Source organism: Patiria miniata, unplaced genomic scaffold, assembly GCF_015706575.1.
Source record: "Patiria miniata isolate m_02_andy unplaced genomic scaffold, ASM1570657v1 HiC_scaffold_5, whole genome shotgun sequence".
Lineage (NCBI taxonomy): Eukaryota > Metazoa > Echinodermata > Asteroidea > Valvatida > Asterinidae > Patiria > Patiria miniata.
The window spans coordinates 33,897,502-33,914,443 of NW_024037072.1; the positions used below are offsets into that span (position 1 = coordinate 33,897,502).

The following is a 16,942-nucleotide window of genomic DNA, read 5'->3' on the forward strand; positions in this document are numbered from 1 at the left end:
TTTTTCATTGTCTGAGAAGCTACTATGTAATCTGTAAAGTTGGTCACGGGTACCCGATCCCATAATCTGGAACCGGTTCCGGACATCAGTGGTCGGGTACTCCGGTACCCGATTCAGATACACACCCCTAGTGGTACCCAAAAAGCTGCAGATGCTAATAACTCACAATGCAACCTTAACAAAACATCTAGGTTTAGAGGTCAGATGAAAGCAAACTACTCTTGAATAGCAGTGATCAATCGTCACAAGAAATATACATGACATCATTTATACATAATAATGGTACATACATCATGGAGCACACATTTGAGCTTTGAAGCCATGCATACAAAATAACCACTACCACAAATTTGTACATATTCCAGTTAAAATAAGAATCCAAAACATGAGTGTTTCGGATGTATGGACATGCACATTAGTTTTGTTAACCTTATCAGTCCCATATCTTGGTTATATTTAGTTCACGATCTCATGTGCCTTGGGCCTGTTCTAAACGCAATGCCACTGCTGAACTAAATTGAATTGAGCTCTGCAAACGCTCAGGTATGGCAAGGCATTTGCTCTAAATGCCGAGCGTAATTAGTCTATACATCCAGAGGGGCCTGCCATTGTTAAAATTATTTTCAAGCAATTTTAATGGACTTTTCGCACCATCAAGTCTTCGCGCCACATTCACTCCCTGTGGAGGACGCGAAAGAGGTTATTGTGAGTATGCGCATTCCTAAACCGTTAACCCAACTTCAATTGAGTTCAGCACAACAGCGGCAAGGTGTTTAGAAGAGTGCTTTGTCACTGCCTTTGGGAACGACGATAGCATGGCAAACCCTTTCCTATACAGGCATGCAACATGGGAAGTCACAAAAAAGAGGAAATTCACATCTTTCCAAGACTTTGTACAGTGTTTTTCTATTTTCAATGGCACACTTGGGAAGTAAAAAAGAGGAAATCAGCTGATCCGAGGAAAAGTTGCATGCCTGCCCATAAGTCTTGTAATATTTCTGGTACTGCTAATCTTTGAGCTACTCACCCTGCAGGTAAGCACCGTCGATATCAGGATTTTCAATAATCAATATATCGGAAATCCAATATCTAGAATATTTCGATATTTAGATATGATAAAAAAATGCCATCGACAATATCGGTATCAAAATAATATCGAATAGTCGAGCAATATCAATATATCGACAGTGCTTACCTATAGAGAGTCTAAGTTGCTTAAGCTTTATGCAGACAATGGTATTTTGCAATGAATGTGACAGTTTAAGGTTCACCGAATTATATCTATGGGTGTTCATTTATGGGTATTTTTGGAACCTTGTACCCGTTGCCTTTGTGGTCAGGTACTTGCAGAACCGTACTTAGTGGCGCACACCTCACGGCCGCATCATACATGACACACTCAACGCAGTCGTGTTATCCCATACTAATGAGCATCTCCTAGTATTCCCTTCTTTTATTCCTATTGTATGTACTTTTTCTCAACACGTCCCTTAACCCTATAAACCCTGCCAGACGCAACACATTGCATCATGTAAAAAAGAAATGGTGCACTTTGATTCATTAAGCTACCAACACCAGTGCATGAATGGCCAGCTCTGAAACAATGAGAGCTAGTCCCATTGAACAATGCCACAGTTGTATCCTGCTGCATTTGGTGAGCAGACTCTGAGGCAGTGTGGCCTTGAGACTTTTCCCCTGATGGATCTTGCTACATTTGGCAGGCTTGTCACTTAGTCAAGTGTCGCATGTTGATACGTTTCGCAGGGTTCTAGCAAACATACCCTGGGTTAGGGATAAGGTTTATCGATGAAAACCTCCTGTGGACTTGGCTCAGGTCCTCAGGTTGTCATCGCACACACTCTATTGTCCAAAGTCCTCAGTCGTAAAGGATAACAAGATCTCCATTGCCTGTCTCCCTACATACACTACATGCACATGAACTGGCTTACTGAAACCAGTATTGAATTTTCATTTGTTGAAATTGCAAACTAGTGTACAATAACATTTTGAATATGCTACTTAAAAAAGTTAAGCTACCCCGAGGTCAAGTCACTAGTGAGTCCACAGCAAGTAAGCCTCAAAACAAAGTATTCCTTAGAAACAGAGTTTCTTTACAAGCTAAAGAAAACTGGAACATCCCTCCATTTGCTCCATGGTCTCTGATTGTAACTGTACTCGCTTGCTAGTGATCTTTTTGGTTTATGAAACGCCTGCCCATTTAAATAATCAGAGAGTCCCCCCCCCCCCCATTCCATCACCATTGCAGCATTGGAGTGTTTTTGTGAAGGCCCAGTGGTCATTGAACCCTGTAAGTTATACCAATCGTTGTGAAGGGCATCGCATGCGGCACCTCATTTGTCACTCTTTGTTAGCATGACGCGAGGGACGCGACGGTCATGGCCATGTGGAGAGGAGCCATAGGGAGAAAGAAGGCCAACCCAGAACAGACTGGACAACGGCCTCCAAACCGATGACGATGATGATGACTGACCAGACTGAGAACTTCCAGTGAAATGAGATCACTCTTATTCAGTTTGAAAAAATAATAAATAGGATAACCGGATTTTGAAATCTTCGCCTGCTCCCATCACTGGCCTGAAAACTAGAGGGAGGGGGTTTCAGGCGGCAAGCTGCCTCTACTTCTTCAAGTCAGATCCTTGTACAGGTTGACCTCTCACCCTGCCCTGCTTCCATCGATAACAGCTCCTGTACCGTCTCAATGCTCATTCCCTCCGGTGTGTGGATCTGCATAGCCGTGCCGTCGGGTCGCTGGACCAGGAACGTTCCGTCCTGCATCTGCATGATGGTGCTGCCCTCGGGGACCACTACCGATGTCTCCTGCTGAGGGGCGGGGTCTGGTGGTTCCACCTGCCGATTCAAAACGACTAAATTGTAAATCTGCTTTATGCCGGAACAGCTAAGGGATGTTCCATTTGGACTGCTGCTTTTCCCCCGATTTCATAGACTTTATAATCATGATCATTTGGGAGGCTAATCATCCTTGCTTGCAGCTGAGAGGCTGAATTGCGAAGGATGCGGCTACAACATTCTCGAGCCGCTGGCATGTAAAGTGCCTTTGGCAGTCAGCCATACGACCTATATACCGTAATTTCCTGCGGAAAAGGCGCGCGGCGGATAAGGCGCAGGTCCCTAAAATCACCCCCAAAAAATTCAAACGCCAACAGATAAGGCGCACCACCGCATAAGACGCATGTTTGACCGCACACAGAAGAACACCAGGCGTCACCCGGTGTCGGTACATCGCCACAAAGGGGCCATTGTGTTGCCTTAGAACGATCACACTATTCAGCCAACGCGCGCTGTGCATGCTTGCTTGCGGTTTCCGATCCTGGCCTTCCTTGGCCTTTTGTTAATGCAGTGCGGCCCAATCAGCGGCCAGAAACGATGGTCCACGCGCTGTCTGAAGATATTGCAACACGCACGCTGGATCAGATTCGTAGACTTGCCCAGTCCCTCCGAGCCAGATGTTGCGCCCTCTACCGGTGACTAATACGAAAACTAGCGTCGCCTATATGTATAATACCATACGAAAATACGTTTGTATGACGGCATTGTTGGAACGAAAGCACGATCACTAAGGGGGATCAACGCATTGCGGCATTGTTGGAATGAAAGCACGATCATGGGGGATCAACACATCGCGGCATTGTTGGAATGAAAATACGGTCACAATGTCTGGAGAGTTGAGCCTTGGTTGACCGCATTATTGATTGCGGCATTGAAAGAATTCTTCACACAAAGACCGTCACTTTGAACTCAAGCGACACCAGATAAGGCGCACCTGTAGATAAGGCGCAGCGATGTTTTTGTGGTCTAGAAAGTCAGATAAGACGCGTCTTATCCGCAGGAAATTACGGTATCTGCATCTGTATGTGTTAGTTTCTATACAAACGCCTGGTGTGGCTATCGCATACAGCCTCATGGTGTATGTATGAGGATAACTGCCAGAAACACCGGGGCGAACCCCTTCTCTTAGCGATAAGTGTTTGCTGGGTTCTTTTACGTGCATTTATACAACACACGGGACCCACAGCTTTACGTCCCATCCGAAGCACGAAGCAATAATGGTTAAGTGCCTTGCTTAAGGGCACAAGTGTCCGGGCCCAGGCTTGAACCCACGCCACTGTTGCCTCTGAAACACCAGAGCATGAGTCCAGTGTTCTTAACCGCTAGGCCGTCTCACCACGGAGCACAGCCAGAGATCGGAAGTGTTCGATTTTTTTTCAGAGGGAGGAAACTGAAGGGCCCGGAGGAACCCTCTTAGCACAGGACAGAACCAACGCACAACTCTACTCACATACACATGTATGGTCCAAGCCGGGTCCGAACCAGGACCACAGAGGTGAGAGGGGAGCACTTAACGCACTAGCCGCCCATGCCACCCCAGCGCTGCGATGCATAACTTACCATGAGTTTCATGAAATCGGGTGCAAGTCACAAACATCCTGCACTCAATAGTAAATTAGGTGTAGCTGGTAATAAGCAACGCTCACCCAAATGTTCACCACCATGGAAGTATAGACAACTGGAAATGCTAGAATTAAGTTCAAGCTCTTAAAGGGAATGTACAACATTTGCTTTTGCTGCAATTTTCAGAAATAAATGGATTTGGAGGATTAGTATGTCATACCAAATATTGTTAAACTGGCTTGTTTCACGTTTTGGGCTTGTAGATGCTGGGAAATCCAAGAAAACCAATCATGTTCTTGTAGTCTGGTTCCCTGATCCCACTTAAAATGAAACAGAGAAATTTATAGACTTTGGGGCATTGTAAGATCGAAGAATCAGTCTAGCAGGCTTGTTCTCATTCACAGGTGAAATCAATTGCAAAGAAAATCAAAATAACAAAATATGAAAAATTAGGAGCAGTTTTTGAAAAAAAGCCAGTTTTGTGCTTGGATCTTCCAAGCAGACTCACACCGCATGAGGCACGGCTGTACCTTACTCAGGCCTGTAAAATCCTCCAGAAACTGAGTGAGGATTTTGTAGGACAAAGAATGGTTTATTGTTGGGAGTATGTACACATAGCCACTTTGTTATTTACAACGTAAATTACTCGGATTTCTTACAAACACTTTTACAAGAATTTGAAATGACTCACCCTTATATCAGCAGAACCTGCAATGGATGCCAGCTCCTCTGCTGCATGCACAAACTGTGTCCCAGCACTAGATGGTTCAGGTTGTCCCTCACCATCCCAAGCCTGGACCAGTTGCTCTGTGGGCCCAACCCCAGGGGTGTCTTGTGTCGACGTGACTTCTGTGTGAGGTGCTACTGCATCCACAGAAGACTGGGTTTCCGACGATTGCCCAATTTCTTGTGGTCTGCTCTCATCTGCGCATTGTTCCTTGACAATTGGGGATTCCTCAGCTGCTGCCGCATGTGGCTCTTCAGAGTCCAGAGGGTTGAGAGATTGCTGTTCTTGTACCAGTGGGGCTAGGGTTGCTGTTGTGGGTCTGCTTGTGTCACAGAGTTTGAGGGCTGGTTAGATGCCAGTGGAGTGTCTAATGGCGTCTCATCAGAGTCCTGAATCTGGCCTGTTCGCTGCTCGTTACTTGTGTCTGTTGTGGAGCCCTACAAAAGAATAAAAACGTGCATTGATAATTTCTCAAGAAACACTTCTATGCACCTCAATAGAGTTCAAGTTCCCTTTGTGTTGGAACACAAAAGGCTCTTTCACACTAACAGGGCCTTCACCCCAACTCCCTACTGTTTTTTACTAAGAACTGGACCAAATCTGCCAAAATCCATCACTGACGCTGCTTCACATGCTGCTTTAGGACCAAATCCGCTGATATCCACCACAAGACCACTACTATAGGTGGATTTTGATGGACATGGTACTCGTGGCTTGCCTACCAAAATCCCCAAAGTGGGGGAATGGATTTTTGATGGATTTGGGAAGGTAATGGTTAGGCCAAAAAAAAAAGGCCCCGGTTTCCGGTATGCGCGCGCGTCGCCGTAGCCATGAGCGTCGGCAAAATGAAAAAGTTTTTTTTTCAAAGAAAGATGATGTCTCAAAACCGCCAAACTCACTGGTTTGACTGGAATCCTGCTGCTGCACAATTTTAACGTGTTTTTAGATTGGGTTATGGTCGAGAATAAGCTTTATGTGGCCTCTCTGGACTCCCATATATTTGCCGGGCACCATTTGCAGTCATCAGCCGACATTTGAAGCAAAAAAATCAGGTAAAAAAAAAAAAAAAGCCGCGTCGCCGCACCACTTTTTGGGCAAGCTCCATACCAGAAACCGGAGACTTTTTTTTTTTGGCCTTAAGGAACTTTAATGCAATACTCATTTACAAAATTTGAGTGTAGGGCATCACAACAAAAATTGAAATGCGACACCAAATGAATAACTCCAGTATCAACTTCACTTCCTAAATAGCCATTTTGTCCAAGGTATTTGTGGATTTAAAATCGACGGGTAGGTTTTCAAAGATTTGCAGGATTGAGGGAGGTGGACACACAGGCCACTTTTACTTCACATACAATAATTGTGCTTATATAGCGCTTTCCATCGTATCAACAATCTCAAAGCGCTTGACAATTATTACCCCGTTCATTAGGCCACGAGACCAACTGGCAGCCGATATCAGCACACATTCGGTCCTCTACCCTCACAGGTACCCATTCCTACTCCTGGGTGGAGAGAGGCAATTGTAGTTAAGTGTCTTACCCAAGGGCACAAACAATATGTTCCTGGCAGGGTTCGAACCCACGCACCATCTTACATGAGTCAAACACCATAACCACTTCTACATGGGTCTTGATTTCCCTGGCTCTATGCCACAGTGCATCGGAGAAACCAAACCTACCATTTCTGGGTCTGGCGAGCTTACAGAGGGTACATTCTCTCTGAGGGCCTGGGGAGCCCTAATCGTGGTAATGGAGGGCGACCCTTGTTCCGTTGTGACCTTCCCGTCGTGGACATGAACTGTGATGGACTGCGGGTCAGGAAGTAGGCCCGGCTTGGGTATAGGCTTCAGCTGGGAGCTGGGTTGGTCTTGAGCAGGCTTGTTTGTCATATCCTAGGATAGATGTTTAGGCAAGTGAGTTTTAGGATTAACCCTGCCATGCACTTGTATGTGCAACCATTTACCAAAATACCAATAAATTGGCTGGTTTTGACTGATTTCAGAGCAATATTCAGTGCAGACATTTTAATCTTTTTGATTGGGAAAAAAGAAGGTCGAGGCTTGGGGGGAGATTCAGTTAGTTGGAGGAAGAAATGACAAACAGTTGAGCTTATTTACTTGAATATTAAGGATGGAGAATTTGAAGCATTTTCTTTGAATCTCTCTTGCAATTATTAAATCTAAAGATTCCAGACCTAAATTACTTTACACCAGATAACTTTCATACCTGCAAATTTTTAATTAGGGGGATAATAATGTCATAAGGTCTGTGGAGGCCGACCGTGTGTTGATCTTGAATTGGCCGTTGTGCAAAGCTTATTGTTGTACAATTCACGCTCCAGTGCACACCCCAGAGTATTGAAACATATGAGCTTTCGGCAAGAAATATCGTACAAATACTGTTGAAATGACTCCTGCGAATCAGTATTTGTGGCATTTGGCTGTGAATCAGAAGTTGGCTGGAAAATTTTGCCTTTTGCAAAAATCGAAATTTTGGGCAAAAATAATTCCGGCGCAAAGTGGTTCACAACTGCTACATCATACTATCACGTTCATAGATACTTTTTGGTCAATATCTGACAATAAAAAATTCAAAGAGTTGATGCAGTTGTCAATTTTTTTTTTATAATTACATGTTGTATTGCTTTCTCTGTTCGGGCCTTTACTTTGGAGCACACGACGTGGTACATACTGTTCCGAACGCTTCAAACACTTCTCAGCAGTGCTTAAACGGTGAATTCAAACCACCAAGGTGACGGGCTCTCGACCAAATGATATTAAGAATGGTTTAACAGGTCCAAGAGATTCAGAACGCAAAATTATGGCTTCTCAAAGCATGTTTATAATTCAGTTTTATAGTTACCTGGTCTTGAGATTGCACTTTTCGTATCTTGATGGGTGTGGCATACTCATCAGTGATTTCATCTTTCGTGATCACATCAGACGTTCTCTTAAGTAGGCTTGAAACACTAAACCATGGAGAGTCAAGGAAAAATTGAGTTTGGTAAGATTCAACCGTCAGAGTCTTAACCCCAGCAGACTAATGTATTACATGACATGCCATTAATACAGTTGGGAGTTAAATCAGTATTTTATTTGTGATTTTGACACCTTCACTCAGGAAAAAAATAATATGGGTAAACGTCAACATTAATTTGATAAATTTGGAGTGGGAGGAGGGTGTTGGGGGGTGTTGGAGGGTGTTGGGGGGTGTTGGAGGGAGATGGGGGTGTTGGAGGGGGAAGGGGGTATTGGAGTGGGAAGGGGGTATTGGAGTGGGAGGGGGTGTTGGAGGGGGAGGGGGTGTTGGAGGGGGACGGGGGTGTTGGAGGGGGACGGGGGCGTTGGAGGGAGATGGGGGTGTTGGAGGGGGACGGGGGTGTTGGCGGGAGATGGGGGTGTTGGAGGGGGAGGGGGGTGTTGGCGGGAGATGGGGGTGTTGGAGGGGGAGGGGGTGTTGGAGGGGGACGGGGGTGTTGGCGGGAGATGGGGGTGTTGGAGGGGGACGGGGGTGTTGGCGGGAGATGGGGATGTTGGAAGGGGAGGGGGTGTTGGAGGGATAGGGGGTGTTGGAGGGGTAGGGGGGTGTTGGAGGGGAGGGGGGTGTTGGAGGGGAGGGGGTGTTGGCGGGGGACAGGGGTGTTGGAGGGGGAGGGGGTGTTGGAGGGGGACGGGGTCGTTGGAGGGGGACGGGGGCGTTGGAGGGAGATGGGGGTGTTGGAGGGGGACGGGGGTGTTGGCGGGAGATGGGGGTGTTGGAGGGGGACAGGGGTGTTGGCGGGAGATGGGGATGTTGGAGGGGGAGGGGTGTTGGAGGGGGAGGGGGTGTTGGAGGGGGACGGGGGTGTTGGAGGGGGACGGGGGCGTTGGAGGGAGATGGGGGTGTTGGAGGGGGACGGGGGTGTTGGCGGGAGATGGGGGTGTTGGAGGGGGACAGGGTGTTGGCGGGAGATGGGGATGTTGGAGGGGGAGGGGGTGTTGGCGGGATAGGGGGTGTTGGAGGGGTAGGGGGGTGTTGGAGGGGAGGGGGTGTTGGAGGGGAGGGGGTGTTGGCGGGGGACAGAGGTGTTGGAGGGGGAGGGGGTGTTGGAGGGGGACGGGGGTGTTGGAGGGGACGGGGCGTTGGAGGGAGATGGGGGTGTTGGAGGGGGACGGGGGTGTTGGCGGGAGATGGGGGTGTTGGAGGGGGACGGGGGTGTTGGCGGGAGATGGGGGTGTTGGAGGGGGAGGGGGTGTTGGAGGGGGACGGGGGCGTTGGAGGGAGATGGGGGTGTTGGAGGGGGACGGGGGTGTTGGCGGGAGATGGGGGTGTTGGAGGGGGACAGGGGTGTTGGCAGGAGATGGGGGTGTTGGAGGGGGAGGGGGTGTTGGAGGGGGACGGGGGTGTTGGCGGGAGATGGGGTGTTGGAGGGGGATGGGGGTGTTGGCGGGAGATGGGGATGTTGGAGGGGGAGGGGGTGTTGGAGGATAGGGGGTGTTGGAGGGGTAGGGGGGTGTTGGAGGGGAGGGGGTGTTGGAGGGGAGGGGGTGTTGGCGGGGGACAGGGGTGTTGGAGGGGGAGGGGGTGTTGTAGTGGGAGGGGGTGTTGGAGTGGGAGGGGGTGTTTGAGTGGGAGGGGGTGTTGGAGGGAGACGGGGGGTGTTGGAGGGGAACAGGGGTTTTGGAGTGGGACGGGGGTGTTGGAGGGGGAGGGGGTGTTGGAGTGGGAGGGGGGTGTTGGAGTGGGAGGGGGTGTTTGAGTGGGAGGGGGTGTTGGAGGGAGACGGGGGTGTTGGAGGGGAACAGGGGTTTTGGAGTGGGACAGGGGTGTTGGAGGGGGAGGGGGGTGTTGGAGTGGGAGGGGGTGTTGGAGAGGGACGGGTTGTTGGAGGGGGAGTGGGCTGTTTGAGGGATGGGGGAGCAGGGAGACCAGCTAGTCAACCAGAGTGACCAGCCCACAGGGCAGTCTTAATTTGAGTCTCAACAGAACTGGAGACATGATCTCAAATCACACATGTACATGTACATGAAGACAGGAGCTGTCCTCAAAGCTTCTGAGAGTTCCTCAAGAATATGAAGACATGGAATGCAATGCCTTTCTGACCCCATGTCAGAGGTCGCTATGACAATGACACACTAGCTGTTTTCAGACTCTATGTCTGAGTTAGAGTGAGAGGCTTACCTGAAGGGCACATCAGAAGCTCCAGAGGGAGGCTCGCTGACCTTGTACCATCCCTTGTCAAACTCCAAGACCCTCGCTAGATCATCGTCTTCATCTAGAAATAACGAACCGGCATCTTCATCTTCATCCTCCACCTGAGAACATGTCAAGAAAATGATGGTTACACTCAGGCCAAAAAAATGGATTTCAAGATCAAAGTATCCAATGTGAATTCAACTGCATACATGTTCATGATCTGGGCAAACTAACCACGGATTCACTTGAGATTTACAGACCAAGTCGCACTGTTTACAAATGAGATAATGTGGTTATGTGATGCCGACTTTCAACAAACTTTCTATTCTTTGCTGTGGATTGTTGCTTTGCGCATAAATGTCCTCAGCAATACTAGCAGCTCCACAATATTGGGTCCAGGTGTTGAATGCTGATAGATTCGAGTAAGTCTGGCAGTCGCAACGTTCCGCGATACTGACCTTTTCCAGGCAGTTGACAGCCATTTCTCGGACATCGGACACGAGCTCCTCAAACAGTTGCAGAACCTTCAGGACTTGCGGGGTGTCCTCTTTGAGAAGCTCTGCCTTGGTGACCAGGAAGTCCCAGAGAGACAGGTGGCGAGCAAGGCGTGGCAGGCAGACGTCCATGTAGTCGTCACGGTTCAAGAATTTCAGGGCCTGAAAAAAGCAACCATAAACTAGACTTATGGATGTGGACAAACACACGGCTGTTTCGGCATTTTGTTAATGCATGTTCAAGTCATGTTATAGACTAATAATTATTGCACACCCCAATGTAAGTACACAGCAAGTTACAACCAAATCGGACCAATAGTTATGTAGCTATATGCCTTAGAAAGCTGTGTCTTTAACCCTAACCCCCTAGGTCTTTTTGCTCGGAACCATCTTCAATCCTCCAAAATCTTCCAAAGTTTTACAACAGCGCCTAAATTCTTCAAAATTTTCAGACAGTCCTGCCTCAAAATGCATTCATCCTCAATCCTCCAAAATCTTCCTCATTCAAAAAATGTTGCACTTAGTTCAAATGAAGGGTACCCAGCCCCTCAATCCTTCAAAATCGTCAGACAGTCCTGCCTCCAAATACCATTCAGCCTCAATCCTCCAAAATCCTTTTCTGAAAAAAATACCATTCAGTCTCAATCCTCCAAAATCCTTTTCTAAAAAATACCATTCAGCCTCAACCCTCCAAAATCCTTATCTAAAAAAAAACATTCAGCCTCAATCCTCCAAAACCACAAGGAGGATAAGGAGGATTTGGAGGATTGAGGAGGGTTAGAGTTAATGTGATGTCACATGACATGTGATGACGTCATCATGACGTCACTTCAATTTTCATCTATAACACCTTCCGGGTTTATGAACAAACCAAATTTCAACCGAATCGGACCTGTACTTCTGTAGATAGAGGCCTTCAAAATATGCCAATTCAATATGCATGACATCACTTTAATTTTCTTCTGTAACACATCCAGTCTAAGTACATACCACCTTTCAACCCAATCAGTCCTGTAGTTCTGTAGCTACAGGCCTTCAAAATATGCACCTTTAATGTCAAGTCACGTGACTCGTGACGACGTCATGATGACATTAATGTTTGGCACACATTTGCAGGTTCTGGTCTAGGTGTGAGCCAAGTCTAACAGGCATGCAACTGGGAAGTCACCAAAAAAAGAGGAAATTCAAATCTTTCCAAGACTTTGTACAGTGTTTTTCTATTTTCAATGGCACACATGGGAAGTAAAAAAAGAGGAAATCAGCTGATCCGAGGAATAGTTGCATGCCTGGTATAAAGGCAAACAGACTGATTTTAGTTCATAAAGTGCTATGCATGATGAACAAGTGTACAAATGCAATGGTGAAAGGCTTAAAAAAAAACACACCAAAAACCCACTTTAACGAAAACAAAGGCTGTTTCGGCAAGTTGCCAAAAGCAAACAAATGGTCAAACTTCATCAGCACATGTAATTTAAAATCATTGAGTTTAGTCCTTAACCAAGGTAATTGCTATGAACACTGCATATTCAGTGAGGTCCGAGTGCTTGCAAAAAAATTTCACGTTTACTAAGGTGGGACTAAAACCCACCGTTACCCACGATCTCCTGCTTACTAGTACATACCACTCAACTATCGGGGCTGTCTGGGTTGGTTAAAATGTGATATAGCAGTGGGTACCACACGCACAAAGGCAATGCACGAGCTAGTCCGAGTAACAAGGACTCTACAAATCACCTTTTTTGACATTTAGACATGGTCTGGCAATAGTAGAGGCCTAGGATCATCCCTTTATCGTGTGGACCATAAATCAGTTACACTCATACCCCCAATCAAAATCTTCAGATTACACCACAAAAAAGTCCTTAAAACTGTCTCATGCGGCCCCTGTAGGCTTTTGTGGGATTTTAAAATTCTAACGGTGGTGGTCAGGTTCACTTATGTTTGGGAATTCAGAAACCCTCCTGTTGAAGACTGCCATCTTGGCCATTTTTCAAACCCTGGCTTCAGTCTGTATCCAGGTCCAGCCCCTTGCTAACTTGCATGAATGGAAACAGAGACAAAGCTGAAGCCAGGGTTTAAAATACGGCTAAGATGGCCGTCTCCAGCATGACGACTAGGAGGATTTCCGAATTGAATGGAAAACTTCTCTTTTCTTCCCAAACGTAAGTGAATCCAACCACCACCTTTAGAATCTTAAATTCCCACAAACTCCTACAGAGAATGAAGATTTTGATTGGGGTATGAGTTTAACTGATTAATGGCACACACGATAAAGGGATGACCCTAGGACTATACTATCACCAGACCATGTCCAAATGTTAAAAATGGCGATTTGTAGAGTCCTAGTTACTCGGACTATGCACGAGCTAAAATCGATAGTTTCTACGAACCTGTTGCATGGTCACCTTGCGTTTGTCCATGGACTTCACATTGGTCTTGTTTGCCGACACCCCAGGCTGGAAGTCAGGATCTTTTTTCCTGGCATTTGGCTGGCGCCCTCTCCTTGCTCTCGGCGCTGGTTCCAATGGCGGTTGCTCAGCTGGTTCCCCGACGGCCTTGTCTGTGACTTGCTCATCACAGTCCAGGTCAATGACCTTTGATGAGTCGGGCTGTTCATCAACCACTTTGGTGGGGCTTTTTTGGGACGTGATTTCTTCCTCTGCAGCCTTGTCGTTCACTTCACTGTGAAGATAGTAAATTCAAAAGATGTCAGTTGTCGGTCGCGTGAAGTATTCAGTTTTTCAACGTTTCAAAAAGGTCATTTATTTTTATACACCAACATTTGACTGCTCCTAGCATGAGGCAACTCCTAACGTGGTGCACTTTTATAAACTTGATTATGAAATTTTGATGCGTTTATTATCCCTTGTACAATTTTGAAAACAAAAAATAACATGCCTGAGTTACCTTCGAAATATACTAAACCAGGCACCATCATTTTGTAGAATGCACGGAAACCATTCAAAGTGCCCCCACCCTCAAAAAACTAAAATAAATATTCAAGTTTTACAGATTTCACATTAAGTGTTCTTGAAGTGCTGAATGTAAACACCCCCTACTTTTTGCTCAGTTTCAAGGCTGTAGCTTTTCACAGTTCAAACATACAAAATCTCAAATCCTACAGAATGTCAAAGTGATTTGTGTTCATTCTTTTAATTGAGGTTGAAGTTTTGCACATAAAGAGGTTTGCAAAAAAGAATTGAGGAAAGCCATCAACATAATTATACCAATTGCATCAGATCAGTGAACTTTATATGCAACCTTCAAACTATGGTTTTCCAAAAATGTAAATTTTGATTTCATTTTCAAAGTGAAAATATACAATTAAATAAAAAAAAGGTTTGCAAATTCATTTAATATGAATGTTTGTCACATTTTTATGAGGCAAAGACAAGCATTTCACCAGCCAAGTTTGAGGTCTTAATTCAATTTTTGAAGGAGACTTTTCTGTAACATTTTGCACCAGACAGTGAAGTCAAGTGATTTCATTTTGAAGCTCAAGACCAGAATGGTGATGTCCAACTTTTAGCAAAGCTCGACCCTGCAGTAGTCCGGTGGCATGACCATTGAGAACGTGTAGAAATAGAGCTACATGTAGGTACCAGGTGTTTCAATTGACACAGGTGATTGATTTGATGCAGTACTAAAGGGGTGTCGGACTGGTTGTTTCATGTGCCATTCTATTTTTTTTGTTTTGCATGACTAGTTCCTGCACAAAGTCCGACCCCCTTAATATTTGTTACATTCATATAGCCCTTGACAGATACAGTATATAAAAACAGGACTCTATCATGTATGTAGCCAGTATTTTGATCAGCAAACTTAAAAACACAAAACTGAAAATGACCTGTCTGCCATTTCATCTGGAGTCTTTCGCACATCTTCTGATGTTGAGTGTTCAGGTTTTTGCAATGACCCCTCTGAGATGTCATAATCTTCAATATTGCCATGTGATGGTTCAAACTGAAAGTGTCGCGCTAGTCCACCCCTGCCAATGTATGCCTTGCTGCAGCTCCTGCACTTGAAGTTCTTGACGCGGCCAGTGTATGTGACTGCAGCCCTGCCGCTAAATTCAGCTTCCACATCCGAACCTCCCTCTGCATCTGATGATGGAGTGTGCGCCCGTTCCATGGAAAACGAAGTCTTGAAGTTCTCCGTGCGATAACCCGGCGGCTTGGATATCCGTCCAGACCGAGTGCGGGATTTCACCGGTTGCCATGACACTGGGGGTATATAATCCTCCTCCTCTTTCCTCTGTATCTGGGTCCCCGGCCGCCTTCCACGTCTCCTTACTGGGAAGTTACTCTGACCATCATCAGTGGTGATTGGTTCTTTCCTCGGTCGGCCGGGGTGCCTACGTGGTATGCTACCACCAGGACTTCTGCTGGTCACAACCTTGCTGCTGGTCACAACCTTGGCCGTAACCACGCCAGGAATGTGTTGCCTTCTGTCCGAAGGGTCCTCAGGCACACGTACAATTGTGATTGGCTGCCCTGGATTACGCTTGAGGAGGGCCTGGACTTCGGCATTGTTCACTATGCTATTGATCAGTGCTTGATTAACAGCAGGTGCCCCAGGAGGAGTCCGAATAGTCAAAGTCATTGGGGAGAAGACGCTGCGGTTCCCAATGAAGTTGGCTGCACTTTGCTTTTGAAGTGGTGGTAGGCTACCCAATTGGCCTGTGCTTATTACTGACCGTGCACCAATACTTGTTGTAGTAGTGTCTGTTGTACTTATGAATTGTTTTTTCTGCGGCATCAAATTGCCATTTTTAAAGTTGAGCCGTTGCAGATTTGTTCCATTGTGGATAAACTGGGCTGGGCTAGTGATGCTGTTTGTGTTAGTGCTACTTGAGCTATGATTGCCCAAGTTATCCGCACTAGTAACACCCTGGCTAATGCCAAGTCCTGGAGGCTGTGCCTCAGCGGAATTACCAACATTTGGCACAGCCTGGATCGGTATCCCGGCACTGCCGACAAATGTCACCCCAGTAGCAGACAGAGCAGCATTACTAGACATGTTGGCATTTGTTAAAACTGAACTGGTGTCTATGATACTGGCCAGTGAGCCAAAAAGCGATGAGGCGCTTGCAGACAGCCCTGCTGGTGTGCTTGATGTCACTGCAATATCTGCAGATGAAACCTGGACAGATTCCCCGCCAGGACCAACGTGCACTCCACCAACAACCTGCTGGAGATTCTGAACATCCGTCAGAGAGATGGTCACTGGGACAACACATGCCTCATCTCCAACCATTCCAACGTCCGAGCCTTGGTATGCCATGGCTTCAAGCCCATCACCCCCAACGGATATTGGGACTACATCCCCAGCAGGGCCAGGTTGGTTATCATCAGGAGTTGGTATGACAGTTTCGACCTGTTCAATTTGTTCAACGTGTTCGATTGAGCAGGTTTGTTCTGCATGTTCTGGCATATTGTCTGGATCCGTATCATTACCAACATCAACGACTTGAGTCAACTGGATTATTTGTTCCCCCTGCTCATTGACGGTGATAATGGCATTAGGTGGCAGCGGGATTGCTATATGATCGGAATGATCTTGGACCTGGTCAATTTGATGCGGTGCATCCACATTCTGATTTCCCTCCTCCGTGTTCTCGTAATGAACACCGTGCAAGTTGTGTACAGTATCTGCGGCAGCATTGTGGCTGTCGCTGGCTTCAGCGGTCGACTGGCCGGCGATCACAACCTCCATTAAATCACTGTTTTCCGACACATTCGAAAATGCCATGGATACAATATCCATCGCACTACCGTCAGGGGTTTTGTTCACATCCGCTGTGTCCATTGTTTGTTGCGAGAATAACACAAACCTATCATATTTTCAATGAAATTGTATTACACGGCATGTTAATTTTCCGAACGCAGTGTTTCACGTCTTCCGCCATGTTTCATTTCAAGAGAGCGGGAATTACAATGCATCATGGGTAATTAATATTACTGCACGTTTGGTGCAGCTTAACTTCCGCTTTTTCCTGATATGCTTTGATTTTTAACCATTACTAAAATCATTATTGAAACAGATATATCCATTTAAAGTATCCTTTTAAGAACAGGCAAAAATAGGACAGGAAACAAATTTATTATAGTTTC

At 46.4% G+C, this 16,942-nt stretch overlaps 1 pseudogene; it reads right to left on the reverse strand.

The window, feature by feature from the left end:
- Positions 1-1,667: 1,667 nt before the first annotated feature.
- LOC119740915 lies at positions 1,668-16,766 on the reverse strand (annotated as a pseudogene).
- Between the last annotated feature and the right edge of the window lie 176 nt (positions 16,767-16,942).